The following is a 24,046-nucleotide window of genomic DNA, read 5'->3' as shown; positions in this document are numbered from 1 at the left end:
TATTTTCTTCTTCATTTTGCCATACAAACAAATGCATGCGTCTGTGGTTGTTTACCCGTCTTTGATTTCTCAACGTAATTGCCATCATTCGTTGCTGACGATATCTAAGATGAAACGGGACGTGCCAGTCGAGTTGCCGAAATTTCGATAACGCCCTCTAGTGTTTAAGATGCAAATAGCACACGGGGGTGAGAAGCGAGAGTAATCGCATTGTTTTTGTAATATTAGAAGAACTGATGTGTGCTGCATAATGGTGAAATTGTCTAGCCACTGGTTACAGATGATGCGACGAATAACCAAATTGCACAGCTTTGTTTATCGGTAAAATGCTGTTTTCTTGTTTTCGTCGCTTAGCAACGTTAGCATGCCTGCCGGGAGTCTCGAGAGTTCAATAGCTTGTTTACCCCATATCGGCACACTCATTTGTGTGCCGTTCCAAGAACACTCGGACATCATTCGACCGTTTACCTCAGCCTGATCGCCGCGGTTTGTCGTAAATGTATTGATACCAAATCCGGTTTCATCGTCTGCTACGATGTCTGCTAGATCACTGGATATTGCGCAAAGCTGACAATAACAGCTTTGCCGTGGATGTCTCTTATGTAGATCCTGTTTACGAACTCTTCCTTCTCTCCTCGACAACTTTCTCCTCTTATAATCGATTGTTGTTATTGCTGATGGCGAGGCTTCGACATTGATAATGTCTGACACCAAACAGGTGCAGTTATATCAAGATTCAGCTTTCTTCTGCTCTCACTTCGTTCTTTCGCTATAGATAATGTTGCGAATACTTTGGATGTTTACAATACTCATTTCTATCTCTCTCACACCTTCTCCCCCCCTCGCTTTTCTTTAGTCACCGCTACTACTACATAAAGCTCGGCAGTCGCATTCATCATTTGTCTCGTCTGTCTTAGCATTGCACGGTTAACGATCCAAAGGTGTTTATCGTTTCCTCAGTAGCATGTCGCACACGAAACAGTACTCGATTTAGAAATAAAAATTAAACTCTTTGTTCTTGTGACTCTTCTGCTATGTTAGTATTCGTATCAAATGCTTGCCCGGGTCAATTTTGGTCACTTCGGAGATAACCTGCTAAGTTCCAGTATCAGTGCGATCTCCTCCTCCTTTTCGTCGTTTCTTTTCAAGGTTCAGGTAAGGAGTTTATTTAAAGGAGGATTTGCATATGTGGTAATATAGTGAAGCGGTTAAAACATCGTCAGTGTTTGTTTTGATAAATATTCGCTCATAGTGATTTACGTGCGAAAGTGGTTGCTTATTAGAGTGGGGTGAAGGGTGTAAACTGCATCCTGCCCAGAAAATTCCAATTGGAATAAAAAATGGCATACGTAACTTACGACCTCAAGTTTTCACTTTCCGAAGCCGTATCAATCATTCTTACCTATTGATATTAAAATATTATTATTGATCAAGACTCAAACTGCGCGTCTCGTAGACGTCTCGATTCCATTTCGCGGCCCTAGTTTAAAAAAAAAAAAAACCTAATATTCTTTCAGCTGTTGTCAGGAAAACAGGATCGATAAGTTACAAATGCCGAAAATATTAGCCATTGGTCATCATTATGCATGGGGAATGTGTGTGCACAATAACTATAAAGGGGACCTCCACTTCTTTCCGTCATACTGGTGTTCCAAAAAATATATATATTCCCCCCCCCCCTTTTTTTTCAAAGTTTGCCATCTTAATGGTTCAAGCTTCAGTTTATGGTGCTTATTCACGGATCTGTGCGACAAGGAATGCGCATGTGTAGTTCCGCTAATGCTTCTCGCTGATTGGTAGTACTATTGCGAATAATTAACGCTTTTACCTTTCATTTGTTTTACAATGCGTTCAATTCGCTATAATATCCTGGTTTTTTTTTAAATGTAAGAATGTGTTTTATATTAACCCAATTACTAAATTAAAAAAAAAAAAAAATCTTAGGTTAGTTTGTACGACTTCGGGAGAAATTCAAGAAAAAAAAAAAAAGCAACAAAAAAAAAAAGAAATACTGTAAAGAGAAAGTCTTACATTACATCTATATCATTACAAAGTCTTACATCTATATCATTACAAATATATTCCTCTTAGTAAGAATAGTGTGTGGAAGTAAAGCACTTAAAGTAAATATAAAAGAAGTAACAGAAATTACTGTCGTTTAGTTAGACTTATGTAAATTCGCATAACACGTGAATTTACTGATTTGCAAAAAGCACAAAACAGTTCCCAAAATTGCAGCGCAATAAAAAAAAAAAACCCTGCTGATAAACTTCGATTTTGTTCAACATTATTAGTAATAAAAGTATATATACACACTTGTATTACTAATTTCTTCATTTTTACTTGATTTTTATATTTGCAAATATAAAAATCAATAAAATGCTTCAAATAAGAAAGACGTATAGAAAAACACAATTTTTAAAACGTTTTCATGGTGTAAAAACAATAAAATGCAAAAATATTTTTTAACCCGATGGCATATTTTTACGTGTATTGCGTAAAAATATATTTGAGCCAAATTTGATTAAAAATTGCTGTTCTCCTCACCCGGAACCCTCATACGACTGTCTGGTAGATGGGCTGCACCATATTTAAGAACTTCACATCTGATACATCATAACAACCGATATGACCCGTCTACATAGTTTTGGGGGAAAGTCGCCTCCGGTGGTTCCCACATCTGCGCCATATATACTCTGTGGAGACAGAGTGGTCACTGAATTAGAACCACCCCATCTGTAATTGACTATGCCGCATAGCTTGCAGTATAAAAAGCCGAGCAGCTTCCTACTCTAGAGCGGTGGTAATTTGCGTCTGGTCTGCAAGTCAATGATAAAGTAGCAGTTATGGGACGTAGTAAAGATATCACGGAGTTTCAAAAGGGCATGACTGTGGGAGCTCGTGCGTTGGGTGCTTTCATATCGGAAACGACATGTCTTATCGGTTGCTTGCGGTCCATTGTAGTTAAGGACAAGGTGTACAAAGAATGGTGTCGAAGGATCAAATCACCTCACAATATAATATGGGGAATGGAAGAACAATATCCCAACTGACGATGCACCGTACACTTAGAGTAATGGGATTTCACAGCAGACGACCCAAAAGACAACCTCTCTCAGCGCTGATCATCGTCGACGGCGTATGCTGTGGTGTCAACCACACGCACATTGGATGACTGGTAAACGACTGTGCTGGTCGGATGAGTCCAAATACCTGGTGCATGGACTCCTGGTATTTGGACCAAATACCACGAGTCCGTGGACCCATAATGCCCACTATCCAGGGCAGGTAACGGTGGTTGCTTAATATGAGGCAGGTTTTACTGGAAACAACTATACCTCCTGGTGCGTATGGACCAACGTTTCGCTTGTGAGGTTTTGTGTGTGTGTTTCTTGTACTTGTTTGCAGACTCAAGTTTCCCCTCATACGTCGCTGTATCGTCTATATTTGGCAAATGCCAAAGCCTGCTGTGTAAGTGTAATGTAGATCTGTAATTGTTGTGTTGAGTATTGTGTGCCGGCGACTTGTGAGGTCTATTTTATTTTTTATTTTATTATTATGTCTAAAGTGGCACCTAGACTTCCGTCTATCTCCACCTGATAAACTGACTTTCTGCAGACCTGTATGGCAGGTCTCTTTGCCACCAGGGAGCAGCTGGCACCTGCACAGCCGCTCCCTGGTGGCGAAGAGACCCTAATGGCCGCCCATAGTCACTTGGTACTGGGCCTGGTCTTCTATTTTAAGTGTCTCATGCACAAAAATCCCGCACCCACCGGAAGTAGTGCTATACCGGTGGGTGCCAGCAATCCTGCGCCCAGGGTGCCCACACCTGAGAGCCAGTAAAAAATATATAATATTAAAAAAATAATAAATAAAGAATAAAATAAAATAAAAATTATATACATATATATACACACACGTATAATATAAACAAACTAAAAAAAAAAAAAAAAAAACACAGATGATCAAGATGTATAAAACCAAATCTTAATTAGTAATCATTAGATTATTCCAATGTCTCTCCGTTGAAAAACGGTTACACGGGACTCTTGCAGTGCTTGAAATTTATCCTGATTAGCAATAAGATCACTTTCACAGCCTCTAACTAAATTACCAATCTTCACTTTTAGCCTTTCTCTAAAGTGAACATACAAACTACAATCATATAATAAATGACTCCAAGTCTCAGGTAGACCGCAAGTACATAAAGGAGAGCTGACTAGACCAAAGTAATGTAGTTTAAAATTCAGTGACCCATGGCCAGACTTTTGAGGTCTACCGGCAGCTATTGGGAGATCATGTGCACTCTTTCATGTTGCATTTTATCCCTGACAGAAATGGGACCTTCAAAAACGATAATGCGCCATGTCATTGGGTCCGCACTGTGCACGAGTGGTCGAAGAACATAGTGAAGATATCACCCATCTTGATTGGTCTCCAAATTAGCCTTACCTTAATCCAACTGAACGCCTGTGCAATGTTTTGCAACAGGAAGTGAGGCTTATGGACACGCAGCCATCATCTATTCCGAAGCTGTTGAAAGCCTCGCAGGCAGCATAGCAGATCCCTACAAACGTTTTCAGACATCTAGTGGAGTCAATACCTAGGCGAATAGCGGCTGTTATCTGTGCGAAAGGCGGCCAACATGGTATTAGGTAGGTGGTCACAATTCAGCGTTCACTCTGGTATATTTCATGGATTAAAATACAATTACAATTATTGGGCAATACATTATTTCTTCACGTGCTATTAGGCTGCTTTTAAATCTTCAAAACTGACGCAGTTCATTTCAGGTGGTCTTTTATTAAACGCTTGTTTAGTGCCCCCCCCCCCACCTCCTCTCTCTCTCTCTCTCTCTCTTGTTTACATGTTTTTGGCCGAAAGCAAGTTAGTTGCGTACCCTTGCATTTACCATCAACTTAAAAACAAAGAACAAAAAAGGTGTAGTGGTCAATTATTTTTGGTACATACGTAGGTGTCAAAAGAATTTGAAACTCACTGGTCTGCGGGAACAAGGGGAAGGTGAGAAAATCGTTCGCACTGCGAGTTGACAGAGCGCTCGTCGATTCGTATGGAATGGCTGGTGCTACTGTTATAGGTTTTTACGACGCATCAGCATCTTTGGTGTAGTGTGTTCACCAAACCGATTTTGCACATCACAGGCCGATTTGTGCTCGTTGATAAAATAGAAATAAACTCAAGGGGAACTCTACTGCCTCCTCTTGAGATCTCCTAACTACAGCTTCGACTGAAAAGGCCTTTAAATTATTCTTCCAGTCTCTGGCGGGATTCGAACTCAGACCGTTCCAAATGATTGACCGCAGACCAAATCACCATAACCTCAATAAATGGATTCCAAATTAAAAATGTCAACTCCATCAAGGATCTCGGTTTGGCCTGGGATAAGGGCTAAACTTTAATATCCAGTACCCCTGAGCGTGGCTGACGAACATTCGAAGTGACGGCATGATTGCGCTTCCCTTCCGCGTGTTACGTGAGGAGTTACAGGGAAAGGCAATGTGACGAACCGAAGGTATGTGAAGTACGTGAACTGAGAAAAATAGTTGCAATTAGAAGGAAAAAAAAACACTTAAAGGAAGGGCAATGTTTTTAATCTAATTTCATTTCTGTTTAGTGAAAAAAGATTAGTTAAGCCGCTAATTCGGGTAGGATTCAAGCAAAAGGAGTGTGGATTTTAAAATGTAGACTTACATTTTAATTATCGGTTCGCCCCTTTATCTTGTTTTTGGCAATTAGTCGAAATCATGTTACTGAGAAATGTCAGTTGATGAAGAAAAGGTCATGTGATATTATTGCTCTCCCTCGTTGTCCGGAATTCTGTGATTGGCTGATTATTGGGAATGCGTAGTTTGTTTTATTTGCGTTTTTGATTATTTGTTAATATTCTTGTGAGTTTACCGGGAAGTTCGTTAGTTTTTGTTTGCTGTATGTCCTCGTGCTGGTATCGTGAGTTTTTCTTTGGTTGCTTTTTGTTTCTTTATGCTGCTGCTACCGTGATTTCTTTTCTTCCTTGTGTTTGTTTTCTGTTTAGCCCTAAAAGTAAGTAAGTTATTGGCTTTTCATTTCGCTTCTTTATTGTTTTTTTGTTTCGAATTGCAGTAATTTTTGTCAGTTCAAGTATGTCACGTGACCTTCAGTTTGTCGCGAGGCTTTTCTCTTTTGACTGGTCACATGACGGGACATGTGTTGTGTCTTATATATGGCGCATCTAAATGTTAGTTCAGCTCGGCCATGATATCTGTGATGAGTACAGAGCTCTGTGAAAAGGCCAGATACATGTATCGCGTTATGTCTGCGAGATGTACGTCTTGTTTTGTTGTATCCGGCCACTTAGCTACTAGGGAGCAGCGTCACCAGGATGGCTGCTCTCTAGTACCCGTCCACACCACGAAGAGTTGGGCCACAACAATACGTGTACTGTCAAACGAAAGTGACAAGGTAAGAATCCCTCATCCACTGGAGGAAAAATCAATTCCAGTGGATGCCAGCAAATCCCGTACCACGGGGAGCCGAAACCGGCAGTACCAGCAGATAAATAAAATAAAATAATATATGTATAAAAATAATAAATAAATAAATAAATAAATAAAGCAATGGATGTAAGTAAATAAAAAAAAAACAATTTTAAAAAATAAGAATTCCCCAAAAAAATGAATATAGACAAATAAAAAAAAATTTAAAAAAACGCCAAGAATAATGAATTGAGCAGCGGTCATGTAGCTTAGTGATGGGATGGCAATCAGCAGTAGTCGAGTCGTTAGAGAAACCAGTAGGTGAGGTCTGGTATCCCGTGTTTCATAATAAAATTTCGGGTAGACTTGGCCATGGCGACACATAGCAGAACAGAAACCTCAGTGGAACTGATGCCAGAGTCGTATGAAGAGAAGAAAAACATATACAGTCAATGATGGTAGGTGAAATCATAATTCAGTTATAAGGCAAATATCCTGATAGTAGGGAAGCCGGTTAGCTGGCGCCATCTGTTAAAAACTTCTTTTGCAAATTCTTTCAAGAGTTTCCTTATTTGTAATTAAATCGTGTTCATTTCCAGGAGAAAAGTGATGAGATGTAGTTGAGATCTGTTGCCGAAGGTCTTTTTAAATTGGGCAAGAGTAAATTACGTGTTGCCAGTCCTCGATGCCAACACATAAGCAAGAATCTGTAGTGATCAGATTAAACTGTTAGAGATTCGAATTTAATGATCCATGACCTGTTATTAAGTATGATGTGCAGAGACTGAGGAAGAACCATTTCTGTATAGTGTTGGAGGAGGTAAATGAGATGTCAAGTATAAACGACTTGGTTACAATACCTTTAGTAGACAAGGAGCACCTGGATTGCCAACAGTTGGTTAGAAGATTCCGGCATTTCTCTTTTTCTTTCTTTGGGTCAGCAGTTGGATCGACAGTAATATTAAGGAGGATAAGAGGTATTCCTTTGCTAATATAAAAGTAGAGACCTTTATAAATAACATGAAGGGCAGCGAGTAAAGTGCCTGCAATAGCTTGTTGGGCCGGTGTGGAAACTGTTCGGCATGTTCGAAGCAGCGCCAAGCGAAAATATCCGTGTATAGTGTCCAGTTGAGATTTTACTGTAAGAAGGCTGGCCCTTTGAAACCAAATACAAGACGCATATGATAGAATTGGGATAAAGATAGTACGATACAAGATAGAGATAGTATTGTTTTTTAGTCCCCATTCTTTCCTAGCAATTCTGAAGAGCATTGAGGTAAAGGTTCTTAATCTTTTTAGAGAGATGGTAAAAAGCATCTCTCTCTCTCTCTGTCTGTAAGTGTGAAGAATGCTAGACGGTCATCTAGGAGAACACCAAGGTGTTTGTGTGTGATCACTAGAGGAAGTGAATTTCCTTAATATTTTATTACTGGAGACCTACCATAATTTTGTCTTCCCTTAAAGATCATTTTTGTTTTTTGTCACGTGACGGGAGGAGCAATCACTTCATTCATTTCGACCGTTCGTTGGTCACGCCGAGGGACACCGAATACTAAAGTTTTACCGGGATAGGAACCCGCCATTTTAATGCTGCTTCATGGATAGTTTAGCTCCCAGATGCTTCCTGAGAACAAAGGCTACACAAAATTTTTGCGGACGCTACATTACAGTTTTAAACTTTCAAACTCATTTCACCTTCCATTGGATATCTATGACGGAGGAACCTGGTTTGCATCTTTCTGTGTTTCGGACAGCATTAATTACTTTTCTCTGGAAGAGATTCTAGATGCAAATTCTGCAAAAAGGAGAATCGGAAGTTGTGACATCTTCTTTACATCATCTACATAAAATATCTGGCGATAGTGTATTGTAATTAGTTTTATTGATTCTGTATTTTTTTATATGTCATAAATGTTGATAGTCGCGTTTACCCTCCTAGAGTATGAATGCTCTTTAGGACTGGATGTAGCGTCCAAGATTTTCCTGAATAAACAATAAATTTGAGAACTAAGTAACGAATGTATGCTGAAGTTAACTAGGAACGCAACACAACATGATCATATGTAGCGAGAGAAGACGGAAGTTTTGAAAGTCTATCTGATAGCTGTTTTAGACTTTGAAAAAGATGTTTTTGGCATGCTCAGCCAGGAGTTTCTTATTAGTAACTGGACTAATTAAGTCGATGTTAAGCGTATTTACATCTTTGATAATTTTGAAAGGAAAATGGTGCACTGCTGTCCAAAATTCTGTTATCGATGGGGATTGGAAAGTATTTAAGTTGATCTCTTCTGCATTTCATTTATTGAAAGTTTGATTTAAATAATGTCCAGCGCAGAAACCAATATTCAGTCAGAAATCTTTTTTTGACCAAGTTGCTTTAGTGAATTCGTTAGCCAAATATGTGCAATAATGAGCAAATATAAATTTAATCTTAAATCTTTATGATAAAAAGTTAGGGGAATCATTTGAGAATCTGAAGAGGCTGATTGTTCAGCTGCAAAAAGGAGAATCAGAAGTTGTGACATCTTAACATCTGCATAAGTCAGGACATTCATATGAGACTGAAGAAAAAGTTGCACTAAGACGGAAAAGAGTAGCAGATTAATATGCTACATTAAGGGATTACTGCTGAAATAACGAAGGATCTCTGGACAGAAGCAACAGAGTCTTAGGATAGAGACTGTTTTCAAGAAAGTCTTTCAACATTTCTTAAAAATACTCTCTATTGGGTGATAGGGCGAAATATCCTTAAGTTGCCAGCAGCCGAATCTAGGATGGTTGAGTGTTATGTTTTTTTAGGTTGGGCGCATCGATCAATCCGGTCAGGAATTTTGAGAATGTGTTTTGTGGGTGGGTCATTAGTTGGTTCCAAGGAGTCTTGTTCAGATTGGAATAGAGTATGGTTTTACAGACAGCGAAGAGGTTGCAGTTAGCATATTAGCCTGTTTTTTTTTGTTTTTTTTATTTACGAATTTTCCCAGGTTTCGTATGCCAATCAGTTCTTTCCTTGAGCACTGGAACGGAGCATAGGTTTCGCTTTTGATAGGCAAAGTGTGAGGGTGAGGGGGGGGGGGTTATGAGACCATTATACTACGTAAGCCCAAGGTCCCGATGGATAGTTACCTTTCGCTACATTTCGACATGAAAAGGAATTTTTCTTGTTCCTCCTTATTCGTTATAGCTTAGTTGCGCTGATTTTGCTTCGTTCAGGGAAAGGTCTATTCTCCTGAGGTAGCTTTCCGATTTCTGGACTCCTGGGTTTATATTTTGGATGATGTCCTGCATCGAGGCTTGCATTTTCGAAGTTATTAGGAATTTCAAGTCATCTGCATATGTGAGAAAGTTTGAGTTGTGCGTGGAAAGGGTTCAAAGGCCGCAGCTAATAAAAATACTGTATAGCAGAACACCACTAACTGACTGAATACTCGTCATGCATGCCTTGATGAATTACCCACAGATGTATGATTGATAGGAGTGAGGTCAAAGCTTGGAGCAGTTTTCCTTTTTATACTAAAGCATGATTTCAAGGTTAATAAAAGAGCAAGAATTGATCTCGTCGTATGCAAATTTTATGTCTAAGAAGAAAATATGTCCTCTGAATCCTGAAGAGAGTTTATAATAAATTGTGGTTGTTGATCTTCCAGGGACATCCAGTGTGGGGAGGATGGGGATGTCTATGACCAAAACAGTTATAGGATAGGATATAACACTTTCTCAAAGAGCTTTAGCATGAACAGGCTACACCAATGGGTCTGCAGCCCCTTGAGTCCTTCTGAGTTTGATCTTAGGAACCGGTTTAACAATATAGTAATTCTTAATTGCGTGGAAAACGGATGATACGTGGTTAGTCATACTTATAGATTAAATGACGACTAAGTACATTGTTATACACCGTGAATGTGTTTTAAAATTTATTTATTGAAGTATTATCACATAAATTTGCACTTAAAATATTGGCGACGTTTCAATAACAAATATACTCCTGGACGACCACGGTCAGAGGATTTCACAAGATGGAGCGAATACTAGAAACAGCACCGTAGTTAGCAATCATGAGCTTGAACACCGTCACTTAAAGCACGTATGCTTATGCATCCTTACTCTGACCACTCGGCTACCATGATTAGTGAAATCCTAGGCAGGTTACATTACATTACTGTGAAAGGGAAAAAAAAAAACTTAGACCACATTTACAGGTGGTAGATGACTTTCATCAACCGGTGAAATACCACCACTTTGCTTATTGGAGGCTTGAAGTGGTGAAACCCATGTTTAGTCTCTAGAGCAAAGTTTCCGGCAACCCCCTCCCCCCATACTTCTCCTTCAACCCATGCACGGTGCTAAGTACTGTAGGTTTTGATACCTTTCGTGTTTGGGGTTTTCATAAAAAAAAAAAAAAAAAAAAAATGAAAAGGAAAAAGATCAAAAAAATGTAGAATACATTACTGGAAAGAGGAATATTGTACGAAAAATTGTATGAATAGTAGCATGAAGATCTCGAGAAAACTTTCCTTTAGAGGAAGAGGATACACGTCTCTTAAGTTTTCTCGAGGTTTTCATGTTACATACTACAATTTTTCAAATCTTATTCCAGTACTCTTTATTTGTTTCCCGCCCTACGAGTGGTAACGGACGAAAACGTATTTTACCACTGTCACATGTCGTCTTCGGGGGTGCGTACATGGTTCCAGTAAAAACCCGCGTTCAGTTCCCTCCAACGCCGAAAGTTGTTTCTTGTTAGGTTTTGTTATCAAAGAAGACATTTTTCTAGTCAGTCTCACCCCATAAGGAATCCGCTTCTCCCTCATACAAGCCTTGTTTCGTGGTTATTCCACACCTGTATTTATCTGCCACGCTATCAACAACTGCCGTAACCCTTTTTTTTTTTTTTTTTGCTTTCACTAGAACGTCAGCTGGCTCTGCTAATCGCACAAGGTGGTCTCATTAACTTTCCCTTTCGATGACCTTCGTAAAGAGAATTCTGTGCCTACTGGTCGCAGTCTTTTTGACCTTCTGCCAATTGCGAGCGAGGACTTTTGTAAACATCTGCTCGCAACACCCCTGCTCTTCCAGCTGCTCGCCCAACAAATATCGTATGTTCCCACATAAGTCAGCCCCATGAAGCACTAAAAAATCGTCTGATTTACAATTTATTACCTATTCGTTGATTCTTAACATTCAGAACTCAAGAATTTTTTCATATTTTCTTTATCAGACGAAAAGAATTCATCAGGAGTTGATGCGTGTTTTTTTTTTTTGGGGGGGGGGGGGTTAATTTCGAGATTGTCAATTTATTATTGCAAACATGCCACCATATTGAGGCATTTTTACAGAGAAACAATTTCCAGTGCAGTATAAAACGGGAAAACAAGCAATTTTGGAAATAAAACCTCTCGTGTACATCATGCAGCATCAATCAATCAAGTGTCATATCCCATGCCTGTAGGTTTTCTTTCGTGATCTACTACATAAGGACGTGATCTACTACATAAGGACTTCCACTACACAGCGTACTGTGTAGTGGAATAAACTAACAGCTTGACGATTTCAAATCTGCTCTTCTTTTCTTTACATTGTACTCTACTCAACAATATTAATAAAACACGTACAAAACGTGGTGTAACTCGTGCGGCTTGCTTGGGACGAAATCTGGTACGGTAGTGTACCATAGAATAACGAGGAAATGAGGAGTAAAAGAGAAACTTGGGACAGGTATAGGGGTTGTATAAGAATTACCACAAAGGTCACATTACTGTTCTTGTGTGGGGCAGAATGATGATCAATTGCCGCACCCTTCCATGTTTTTGATAGGGGTTCGGTAACTGCGCAGAGAACAGATCCTCGAACTCTATCTGCGACTTTTTAGGGATGCTGTCAGCCCAGATTTTCTTTTCATGCTCGACAATGCCACTGCACATAGAGTTCAAGTGGTCGAGGAATATCTTGGAACTGAAGATATCCAATGACTGCCACGGCCAGCACGATCAGCAGACATAATCCGATCAAAAATGTGTGGGACGCTGGCAGCCAACTCCTCGGTCACTTGGTGAGCTAAGGTTTGCGCTGGTGGAAGAATGGGATTTGTGTAGACATGTATAGTATCTTATGTAGGACGGCACCTGAACGAAAGTTCAACTCCGTCTTTGTACACTGTGATGGTTATAGAGCACTGTAACAGGCCAGAAATGTGTGTAACGTTATGTTTGTGCAGTGTGTGTGTGTTGTTTAGTTGTTTCTGACCGTTTTGTCACCAGCCAGGCGATGACCTGGAAAGCTTGCCCAGTGTCCGTCTACACCACGGGGAGGTAGGCAACAACTGCGCAAGACCCATGGCCAACCTCATCAGTCACGTACTTAATGTCCAAAGGGTTTGGAGCCATTCAAAAGAACCCCGTGCCGGCAACAGCACACACACACACATTCCCAGGAGACAGGACAGCAGAAGACGAAGAAATAAGGATTAGAATAGCATAAAGCAAAAGAAATAATAATAAACAAATGAAAAAAATAAGAAGAAAATAAAATAAGAAGGAAAAAAAAATAAAAATAAAAAAAGAGAGAAAATAATAATAAAAAAAATAAATAGAAACAAAATAAAAATAAAATAAAATCTTTATCCATTTCTTGCCCACGTCTTTATGCAGTGCTGCCCAAAGTGGTCCACAAAGAGAAAGGGTGTATTGTCAAACAGAAGTAGTAATGTCATTCAAACATGATCAGCAGGAACAAGTTCTAGATATAATTCTGAATTCTGTTAATCTGGAGTGGTATCAGAAGTCTCTGGTCGATGACGGTATCACTGAGCGAAGGAAGGATTTAGTTGAAGAGAGTCTTAATAAAGGATGAGTCAGAAAAGTGCAGCATCTGTTAAAACCTTTGCGTGTTCTTGAAAACCACAACAATTTTGTATATGACGTCATCAGGACGACAGACGAGGCAACAGGCTGTATTACGGTTTATGATGTGTTTTCAGTTTGATTTCTTGAATTAACATTGAAGTTGCAAGCCTTCCTGCGATTAAAAGCAGCATTGCAGAAGGTTTGAAGGGCCTGGAAATTGTTGGCAGAAATGAGTATCTTCTCACCTCCGGAACACAAGTTTGGTACTGTTGCCTTAAGAGACAATCTTAAGTCCTCGTAAATGGAGCATTCAAAAAGTACGTGAGGAGAGTCTTCCGGTAGCCCACATCGACAGGAGACTATATTAGAAAATCTGAATTGGTAGAGTTTTGCGTTAAGCGAACTAGTTAGTATGTATGAGGTAAACAGTGGTGGATGATGAGAGTAGTGCAGTTACGTCGGGAACGAAGTTTTTGGTGATATCTCCTTTTTCGGTAGAATTCCATCTATTCTGCCAGGTGTTCACTGACAAATTCCAGCATCTGGTTCGCTCAGTTTTGGGATCAGCCTGAGGGTTTAACAATTTGGAGCAGCATTGCGGTAAAACTCTTAACTTTGACGGACAGATGTTGAATATGCTCATTAAAGAAAAGCGGTCGTCGGTGAGAACTCCTAAAAATTTGATGCTTCGGACAAGTGGAAGTGATTTCTTGTCAAGTTTTACAACTGGTGGTCTGCGATAGTCTAATTTGTGTTTAAAAATCATGATCTTCGATTTGGTTGGGGATAATTTTAATTTGTTCTTAGAGGACCAGGACGATAGTTCAAAGAGTACTTTATTGGCATAGAGTTCTAATTCAGATCTTGAGTTTCCATTTCAAGAATGGGATTTGTCGTTACAGAACATTATGGACACCCTTATGCCGAGCATGGTTCTCCGCTGTCAGGCCTGTTTAGCAGTTGAAGGGATCATACGCCGTACTGATGTCATGTGACCATATTTTCGAGCAACTTGTATCGACTTCTGTAATGTGACCTTTTAGGTAATTCTAATACAACTCCTATAAATGTTCCTTATACCTATCCGAAGTTTCTCGCTATCTCCTCATTTCATCATTATTCCATCGTACACCACCATACCAAGTTTTGTCCATTATTTCTGCTCTTTCTTTTAAATGATAGACAGAAATAGAATTGAAAAAAAGTAGACAATTAATGCAGATTTTATTAACGGAGAGATGCGAATTTTCAAGGCAAAAATAGAAGTCAACATATACGCCGGAATATAAGGTAAGTAGGTCTTCGCTTGTTTATCGCGCGACGCATAATTGCACGCGCGCTACGTGCCCATTTTGCAAATGAACGCAAGAGGTGCATGACTCTGTTTACGTTTGCTACAATGTACAGATCCTGGTGAAAAGCAGACCTGCCCAACACTAACAACAGGTATGTTTGGTCCTTCTCCTAACGATAGTAAAAACGAGACAAACAGCCCGCAGCTAAACACCGCTTGTATGGTAATTCTTCCTTTTCTGTTCATTCTTAACTTCGCTTGTCGTACGCCCAACTGGGTCACCGCATAGAAAACACCATTTCGCAGCCACCTTAGGGAGATATTATAGGAAGCACGCCACAAGTCGTTAACTCGAATTAAAATACGATTGTGCGGATGTTTATTCGCAGAGGAAACACTGAGAGAACGACTGCTTCTCTGCATTCTTTTATCCACCGCTTGCAAACAGAACAGAATGCACGAGCAGCAGATCTGCACCAAGTAAGAGTTCGGGTGCCAGGGAAAGAGTTCGTTATATCGTTCATTTCGGGATAAACTTTATTTTTTAAAGTACGCACATTTCATAAATTGAGAAGGGGGAAAAAAAACAAAGCTGTTTTTTGGCCAGTGATGCGTAGTTCATGGTGTGATGCAATGGGAAAAGTCGGTGATTAAAAAGTATTTTTGCTTAATTGAAACAAACCCTTTTTCAACAACCTTGTAAGTGAATGCAGTTCCCATGGATTTGCCGCCGGCAACACGCTACATCGTTTCCGTTCCTCTCGGTTCTTAAGTTTGAAGTGATTCTAATTCGGACAAACCTCTTTCGTGCTGCCCTAGAACTTTCTCATTCATGAATTTTCCGAAAGATTAGAATACAGCAAATACGAGGTGCCTTTGTCGAGATGAAGTTTCATTTCGGTATGTGAGAGAGAGATTTGGCTTTGGTGTCAAAAAGGAAATGCATTTCTAGAACACCACATTTGCCAGAACCTCTTTTTTTACTAAAATGCCATTTCTACGAAATTAAAATATCATTGCAACGTGACAAAAGGCTTTTTACATATTTCGTTCAAATTAACAACACTATAAATTATGTATTTTAGAAATGTATAATACTCATGGGGCTGCATGGGCTTCTCTGTTATAAACGAAATGCGGAATAATTTGGATATTGAACCACTCGCGCTCTTCTCTCGCACATGTGCAGAGGATCGTCAATTTTGTACTCGTGAAGCAACTCACGCATACAAAAATTAAATTTGAATGATAACAAACTGAATAGTCAATTTTTCTTGCCTCTTCCCTCTCAATCGATCGATTTATTCACGAGTTGAGGGACGCAATCTTTAGACGCGTTAGCATATATGCATAATACGCCTTATGTCTTCACCACGTCCATCCATCCACATGTAAACACTCGTCTCCTATTGGATGGACTTTTATGAAATTTTATATTTAAATCTTTCTAAAAGAGTTGTCGCGCAATTCCAAATTTAATTAAAATCGGACCAATAGAAATCCAATCCGAGAGTTATTACTTCTTTGTCCCTCCATCCTTATGTAATAACTCGACTCCTAGTCGATGCATTTTCCTAAAAATTTATATTTCGCTCGCTTAGAACGATTTGTCGAATTTCCCCAAATTTCATTAAAATTTTATTAAAAAAATCGTGAACTATTAGTTTGTTTACGCGGCTGAAATGCAACATACTGCCTACATAAACTAACGTTCAACGTTTTGATCATCACGTTCTCCGTTGCCCTCCTCGTAACAACAGCTATTACCCTTCTCGTTTATTGTAATCAGCGCTTCGGTTTATGTTATCGCTTTTTATTCCTGTATCCCGGTTTACGCATGTGCAATGGAAGTGATTACGTAACATTCCGACTTGGTTTTTGAACTCAGACACGTTGTGTGTCTAGTTACTGCTGTTGCTTCGTACAGTTCGTATTGTTGTCGGTGCGTGTGTCGTTACTCCGTGAAAGAAAGTACGGTATCTGTTCTCCTACCAGTCGGATTGTTTTACACGGGTTCATTAACCCATTTCTGCTTCATGATTTTAACTTCCCTTCGTTTGTATGGATTTCCAAAAACTTTACGGCAGCTTCATTTTTTTGGAAGAAATGGCGGACGGTCAAATTAAAGTACAGTATTGTATTTTGCATGATTTGCTTGAAGCGTTCGCTGTTCGAGATATATTAGTAAATTCCGCACGGTTTATTGCATTAAATAAGATGACGCGAGAGAAAGGAATTGAAATATACTAAACCGGGGTTCTCAGCCTTATTTGTTAACTTACCACTAAAAAAAAAAAAAAAAAATGTACCGGCATCAGTAATATCTCATAAATTATGTCAGTGTTTTCAGGTATTTGTAATTAATGTTAACTTTTTTTTATTATGGATTCGCGTACGGTCTGGTACACTTAGATGTACCACTAGTATTTGGCTTTTAAGCGGGGCCTTTAGTTTCCTTAGGAGGTCACTTTCATTCATTAGCTGTAGCGAGACCCTCGTGGGTAGCACAGTTATTAGGATGGCCGTCCTCCGCACATCGGTTGGAAAAGACCAGAGTTCGAGTCCCGTCGACGACGGGACGAGTTTTTATGGGCCGTTTTCACAACATGGCTGAGTTTGTCGGTCTCAGGCATCATGGTTTTTTTCTCCCGGAAACTCGGATTTTTCGTCCAGCAAACAGAAAATCGACCACAGAACGCACGCAATTTACAGGCCGTATACACGGAGCAATATGACCTTAGTTGCTGATGCTCGTAAAAAACCAATTACAACAATAACAGCTGTAGCGAGGATAGCTTTGGAGTCTTCGTTTTTATGCTGGCCGTTAAATACTGTACATCACATTATTGTGGCTACCTCTTCTCCCACAATAAACCCATCTAACGGTTTGTCTCATTCCCCTCTCCCTTGCGCCACGTAATTTGTGAATGGTCCCTTCCTAAGAAAAAGAGATTGTGCGTGAAAGCTGAGCATCTGTCATCATTCTACTCTTTCTTGGTGATTCCCTTCTACTTTTGACTTATTTTCTCTCTCTCTCTCTCTCTCTCTGGATAACTCAAATATTTTTTGGCTGGTGCAGCATAAGCCTCGGGCTTCCTTGCACTATATGGCTAATAATAATCTAGACAAGCTAACTTTTAACTCCCCTCTCGTTCAGTGAACCTCTCCAGCTGAATTCTCTTGTTACGCCATTGCTAAAGTCCATAACTGACGCATAGAGAATAATATTGTTCTCCAAGTGAAACCACACTATTTTGAAGTGTAGTTTTAAAATTAGCAGAAAAACTATTCAGAAACTCATTCAGTAGTTCATTTGCCTAAAAAATAATAATAAATAAAAGTATATTGTTACCTTTTTTAGCGATACTTAACTATATGTTATACTTCAATACAATTTACATGATATGCCCAAGCAACGAAATTATTCGAGGCTCCTCCCTCTAGCTATAGGAGCCCCTAAAAAAACGAATTCTTCGGATATTCCGGTACCCATGGCACAACTAATTGTTATTATATTTACACTTTTTAATGCTGTGTCCACTTTTCTGATAGCCATTTATTTTTCCTTTCTGTTCTTTTACTTGTTGTTCGGAAAGAAAAAAAATAAACAGAACAGCAAAAATCCTCTTCTGTTCTAAGGCTGCATTTCATTCCTGATGCTTATAACCAGTGGCCTGGATATGGGAAAGCATACCAAAGGATCCTCGTGAGGTACAGAAATGATGAAGGAAACAAAACGGTACAGAGGGACTTTATTCAAAAATGGCAACATAGCACTGGCTGCCATGATACAGATGCATCACTGCCAAAGATGGAACAAAGGGAAGATGTGGTCCTCAGTAGGAGATATGGCCACCCCCTAATGTCGATGCAGGCAAGCTTTGCACCGCCTGTCCATATTTAGAACAATGTTGTTGATAAGTTCTTGCAGTAACATCGTCCATTCTTCTGTCAGCGCCATCTTCAGCTGGTGAACATTTTCTGGTGGGTGTGGACATGCCGCTAGGCATCTCCCCAGAGCGTCCCATATGTCTTCGATGGAATTTAGATCGGTGGAACAGGCAGGCCAATCCATATCCATACGAACAATGTCCTCACTTTCCAAACGCATATCAACAGCTGCAGTGCGATGGGATGTGGCGTTATCATCCGTAAACACGAACTCTGGGCCAATGGCACCTCGGAACAGACGCACATGGGGAAGGATTACCTCAGTACAGTATGGTTACAGTGCCGGCTTCCAGTTTCTGGAGTTGTGTACGTCCATCCAAGATAACGCCACCCCCAGACGAGGACACGTGCGACCGCCATTTCGATCCTTTCAGTGATGTTTGTGGGGTGATACCGTGTGCAACCTCTCGCCAGATTAGCTGACGTCCAGAATCGCTGCTGAGACTGAATCTACGCTCATCAGTAAAGAGTGCCTTAAGTAAAGATTTTGTGGTTGTAACCTTTAGAAATAATGTTGGTCCTTAAGTTTTGCACACCAGTGTATTTTTCCTTGCTGAATAACCTTCTGTCAAAGAATGCGGTGATGGTTTGTGCATTCTCTTCAATTTTATTTTTTTATCTGTTTCTATTTGTTCAACGCCGGTTTAATGGATGTTTTTCTCCCTTTATGTTTCCGCATTTCCTTTGCTTATTCCTTCCCAGTTCTTGCTGTTTTTACTTCTTCCTTTATTTGTCCTATCGTATCCGATCATCTTCTATCCTGGCATCTTTATTATATCTTGTTTATTTTTTAATTCCTCTTTGTGGGATTAAATATCCATATTTCCTTCCTTCCTCCACTCGTGTTCAGACTATCAAGCTTACGGACCCTGAAAAGCGTGTTCACTTTGTGCCACAGTTACAGTTATGATTAGAGGTCTACAACCTAACTGCTTGTAAATATCCTGGACGGGCAAGGCTCCTTCTGGGCCTCCTAGGGATGTTAATACTCACGACCGCATTATTAGGGCAGAGGAAAATCCATTGGGAAACCGCTACATGGAGGCCGAAGTCAATGCATGGTGCGGCTTCACAGGCGAGCATTCCGCTTTGAAGAGGTTCGGTTGGCTGATTGGTACCCTACGTCCACTGATTGGTGTCCAATTTCAATCATTTCATAGAAATTAAACATTTAATTTCTGTATCTAATAGTTTCCACCTTCATAGAATTAAGCGCGCACACAAAACACAAAACTCAACAAAAAACCTGAATGTGCTGAATCTTGTTGAGACGAGTTTCCATAACTGGATTTCTGCCTCAGGTTTAATTTTATGTAGAGCTAATAACAAGATTTTTATGCTACGAACAGCGTAGATAAATCTTCATCTACGTGCACTCTCGCTAGTTTAATGACCAGATCTCGTTATATTATCAGCAAAAGTGCGTGATTCGTGCAGTTTCATGTCTTGAAGCGTTATTCTTAACAAAGTACAAGGTTACCCTTCTATTAGTGGCGCCGTAAAAGATATAAATAAATCTTCCTTTCAGGTATCTCAAAAAATACCCGAAGGGAAGTTTATTATCCTTTTTAGGAATCGCTGAATTCGGATGGCTAACGGAGACAGCCGTGGGATAATTGAAGGGATAGCCAAGTTCACCAACGATTCAAACAAGTTTTTGGAGTGTAACTATCAATGCAATTTGTAATCCAGAAAGTCAGATGCAGAAATGAATGAAAACGCTTTTATGCGCATTTTCAGTTTAAGTGTAATTTTGATTTCTTTGGTTTTATGTATTAATGCATATACATCGTCATCTCTTTGAGATGTTGTGCGTATATTGGTCCAATTTTGCCACTGTATTTTATGTTGTACATAAATTAATCAATCAATAAATATAACTTTAAAAATATGTGTTTACTATCACTACTTCCGAATAAATATCTTAAAATTACAGAAAAAATATATTACAAATTGAAATTAAAAATACTGAACAAATATGAAGAAATAATGCACAACCATCTAACTTAAACCTGAAACTTTATTTTTGACCCATAATCCAATCAATTCCCACAGAAATCAGAATGTTATAATTCTGTAATATTCTATAATAAAGCAGACTGTGTTTATGGAAGTATAAAATGCGTAATCATAGTTCTAATCAACGTTTATTACACGCATTCCCAAAATATCTTCAAATAGTCCACTCTTTTCGAGAGCATTTATTACTAAATTAAATAATCAATTCACTTTAAGACTTAAAATCTCTACCGCAAGGTTTACCTTACTAAATTAAAGATATCAGTAAATATTGATGATCGACGAGGCAGTACTTTAAATCTTACCCGGAGGTACGCCGAGTTCGGTCAACTCGTTCTTTTTAATTGTACCTTCCGCTCCCGAAATTTATTGTCTGGCTGGCGTCGGTTGTTAATAGTTCCGATAATATTTTTTATTTTAGATAATTTTAATCTTCCTCTGCCAAGGTTTAAAGGATTGTTTAAAAATAAATAAATAAAAAAATACAGACGAATTACGCAATTAAATTGCAATTTGTGCAGGTCCGCTCAGTCGGAGATTTAGCTTGCTTGGGTCGTGTCTTTTCTGATATTTCAACGGTTGGATTGAATATTTTCGCTTCGGATCCATCATCTATTTGTTTGTCTACGAAACGTTGCTCTCTGATATAGTTCCGATCAAAAATGAAAGATGGTTTCTTTCTCCTAGAATATATGCATGCATAGAGAAGAGGCCAATCTTTCCTTCCCCGCTCCCCTTCTTGAGTATGCACTGGGTTGCTCATTATTGGTTGCGGTTTACTTGTCATTGCCGGCGAAACAATACATTTCAAACATAAGTATCGGTGGAATATCGTATTTCCATTTAAGATACCTTATATTTACCCATTTCCTAGGCCTAAGCCTATCCGTGGTTTGAATCGTATTATTTTCTCGGCATCTGAGTTTTTAGAGTTCCAAAACAGTTAGTAATAAAAATTTAAACATTAAACGAAACGAGAGCTAATTTACTGCCACTTAGCCTTCTCTGAAAAGAATATATTTTGACTTTATTCCATATATCTTAGTCAGAGAATTTACCGTCCCTTCCGCTGAGAGGCTGGCTTCTAAAGTTTATCAATAGGTTATTTCGCTTTCTGAACAGAGCATTCACAAAATCATTAAAGTACTTAAATAATCGTCTTTCTGTGGGCAATACCAAGAGAGTCTCTCTCAAATTCATACTAGGAGATCTTTCCAAGGTTGATTTTAAATCAACATAATTCCCATACTCAAACATTATCTGTTGGGAAGTCTCATCTTGTCCACAAACACAAATAGTTCCTTGCTTCTTTAAGCCTAACTGGAACAATCCATAAAACAGACCATGTCCTATTATTAGGAAAGTTGCATTTAGGCCAAATTGTAACCGTGATTTCTTCTTATTCACAATTTGGACTTAAGGCAAAAACAAATGTTTGTCTGCCTTTAGCAGTTTGCCATTCATTCTGCCATAACACCATTATTTGCCCTTTTAAATTTTATATCACATCGTGTGTAAATCTTATTCTCATCTGGGCGAGATGATCCAATGATCGTCTTTCTTATGTTGTTCTTTCTGTAGTACAAAATACCACTCAAAAGTACGTATTTCAGAGGAATTTTCCTAGATGTTATTGGAGGGCATCAGAGGAGATGGAGGGCATCAGAGGAGACAGTTCTGCATGCTCTAGTTACACCCAACAAGGCAAATATTTGTGACTCTCTCTATGAACTCAGTGGAATAGTGTTTCTTGCGGGGCTGTACAAATAGGGGTTAATTCGATGAGCAGCACCAGGCCCCCCCGATCTAGGGGCCCCAATTGAGGGATGCATCAAAGTAAATAAACGAGGCCCCTTAACCCCTTTTACATCCGGGCCACCAAGTACCTTTGCACGGTCCTCGATTTTTGTCTATCGGCACCGGGGTTTCCCCCAAACATTGCACTGCACTGCACTGCATACATTATGACGCAATACAATCTCTGTAAACGCCAGAGATAGTACGGGTATTTGTATTAGTTTTCGTAGTGTAATGTTATGTTAGTCTGTTTTCCTCCGGCGTTTAGTCGCCAGGGCCCCTAGTGGGACTCCGCGTTTCTGTCCACCTTCCCGGGAAAGGCAGCCAGGTACAGTAGGAGAAAGACGATGGAGGAGGCGAACCCAGGACTGCGCCTGGATTGCCCCAGTATATTCGCACACCGGCCAAGCCAGCCGTAGTCGGCGTTAGCGTATCCCATGCCGTGCCACACACTGCGTCAACAGGGCAGAGGGGATGTTCCAGGTAGATTCCCCTCTGTAGTCCTATAAGGGAGGGGGATCTGCTAGAACAGCACACACCACCTTTTATTCTTCTATGCTAATAGTTACACAGGTACAATTTTTTTTTTCCGCCTATTTAGGGGCAGACAGATTACAAATGGTAAACAACATCCACTCACTCATTTACCTTGTTTCATCGATCATCATACATTCAAATAGGACACGGGGACATCCAAAATGAGGACAACTATCAAGACACGCTCACTTTTTTTTTTAACAAATTACAGTACATTCGCACATACGCATGGTTTACACAAGTGATCATACCTTGCATTTACACATGTGCAGCTTAACCTGGATAGGAATGATATTTTTATTTATTTATTTTTTAATACACAGTGTACAAAAATCAATATGTATAGGACATTCTCATTCAGTGCTCTTTTGTACGTATTTAACTCATTCATAACAGTACCCTAAATAGGACTAGCACATACTCTTAAGTTTTTTATCCAGGATAAGTAGACTGTTTTCCACCCAGCCAAAAATACATTCAGGTAAACACACGCACACATTAACACGGTCTCTCAATGAGACCCACACAAACACACATTTACTTGCACTCGTAAACATACGTATGGTGTGTAAAAGCTTATGCTCCAAGGAACATGCACTCTCACTTGCGAACACATTTCACATGTAATGTTGCGTATATAGCATCATCAGCACTAACACCTACATTACTTCTATAATGCGCTACCTGGGCAACAGCTCATCCGCGCTTAAAATCTTTAATCTATAATTGTATCCTTTGCCGTGCCCCCTACTTGACAAGTCAAGTTTCGGGGACAAAGATCAGCCTCCCTGTCTGATCTCTACTATCTGTCAGTAAACTCTTATTTAATGGCAGACATAAAAGCATTTAACTCCAAACGATTGCGATTCTTATTAGCAAACACAACTAAAAATATTTTGTATTTTCTAATTCTTTCATAATTTTCTTTTCCTCTTTCCTTTTCCCCTTTCTGTTTATACTCCGGCACGACAACCAAGTCATTAGAGTTTACAACAAATCGTCAATACAAATATTTATCGTATTTAGTAGTCACGGACTCGAACCCCGGTCCACTCAAGGAACGCGTGCTATGCACTCGCTTTCCTTACAAACTGTAAACTCGCATAAATTTAAACTTCCAACTCAAGAATAGCTAA

The 24,046-nt window shown here is 39.4% G+C and overlaps 1 protein-coding gene across 2 annotated transcripts in view; it reads left to right on the top strand.

The window, feature by feature from the left end:
- The first annotated feature begins 246 nt into the window (after positions 1 to 246).
- LOC150091163 (growth factor receptor-bound protein 14-like) overlaps positions 247 to 24,046 on the top strand; it is a 452,305-nt gene continuing 428,505 nt past the window's right edge. Inside the window, exon 1 of one of the 2 annotated variants that reach the window (XM_090382372.1) lies at positions 247 to 321. The gene's annotated coding sequence lies outside the window, so the exon portion shown is untranslated. Of the gene's footprint in view, positions 322 to 1,080; positions 1,156 to 24,046 lie in introns of those variants that run through there. The other variant, XM_090382364.1, reaches the window with a different exon arrangement.

The sequence above is a fragment of the Mastigoproctus giganteus genome, chromosome 1 (assembly GCF_048544385.1).
Source record: "Mastigoproctus giganteus isolate SK-2022 chromosome 1, ASM4854438v1, whole genome shotgun sequence".
Lineage (NCBI taxonomy): Eukaryota > Metazoa > Arthropoda > Arachnida > Uropygi > Thelyphonidae > Mastigoproctus > Mastigoproctus giganteus.
This window is presented reverse-complemented; position numbering and strand designations above follow the sequence as displayed.